Raw genomic sequence first — 1,074 nt, forward strand, 5'->3', positions numbered from 1 at the left:
TGTATTTGGGATTAACTAAAAATTGGCATGTGTCCAAATTAAATTTAAAGACAAATTGGACAATTCCAATGATGTCACATGTCTTTATTATGACAATTGGATCAAATTAATTATTTTTGTTCAATTAAGTATTATTTACTTGGACTAAAATTCAATTAAGCCAAAAAAATAAGCTTAATTTAGCTCAAAATTAAATATGACCCAAATCCATGTGATTGAGTCCATGAGTATGGTTCATGGACCAGATCAGGCCCAAGTCCATAAAAGCCCACCAGGGAACTCTATAAATAGAGGAGTTCTCTTCATTTGTGGGGTTAGAAATTTTTTACTCCAGAAGGTCTAGAGAGAATTCTTTCAAAAGCTAGAAGACTCCCTAACTCCTAAAGTCGACCACCCTCGAAGATTGAAGCTCTTTTGAAGATACAAGCTTTCTTCAAAGACTCCAACTTCAAGAACATCACGTACTCCGCTTCCTCAAATCAAACGTAAGCATCCAGCCGAGAAAGAATCAGAGGATCAAATTCTAGAGATCGAACCACATCGCATCAAATCAACATAAATACAACATCAACACAAGTTCAACTCCACGAACCAAATTTCTCCAGAAATCTCAAGTGAACAAATTGGCACGTCCAATAGGACATCTCTACCTCTCATCTCTCTCTCATCATCTAAATATACAAGAAAATCAATGGCATCCAAGAAGACTACATCCAAATCTTCTGTTGCAAGCGAGCTTATACAGAACCCATCACGCACAGTCGTTCTAAGGGAATCACCTAGGAGCAGGATCAAGGTTCTGTCATCGCGTAGAGCATTCTTAAGCAATTAATGGAGCCTCATAAAGTTGGGATTGTCCTCAAAGAAAATCCTTTGTATGATAATTCTAATTCTGCCTCTAGCAAGTCAAAGAAGGAAAAGAGAAAAGCAGACCTTGACGTGATATCTGTCATGATGGTTGATATAGGCCGAGGCTGCCATGGCAAAGATGGAGAGAAAAAGTAACCTCCTGATGAAGGTTGTAGAGAAATGAGACCATGAAATCACAGCTTTGAGAGAGCAGATGTGGACCCG

The sequence above is a fragment of the Cucumis melo genome, chromosome 1, assembly GCF_025177605.1.
Source record: "Cucumis melo cultivar AY chromosome 1, USDA_Cmelo_AY_1.0, whole genome shotgun sequence".
NCBI lineage: Eukaryota > Viridiplantae > Streptophyta > Magnoliopsida > Cucurbitales > Cucurbitaceae > Cucumis > Cucumis melo.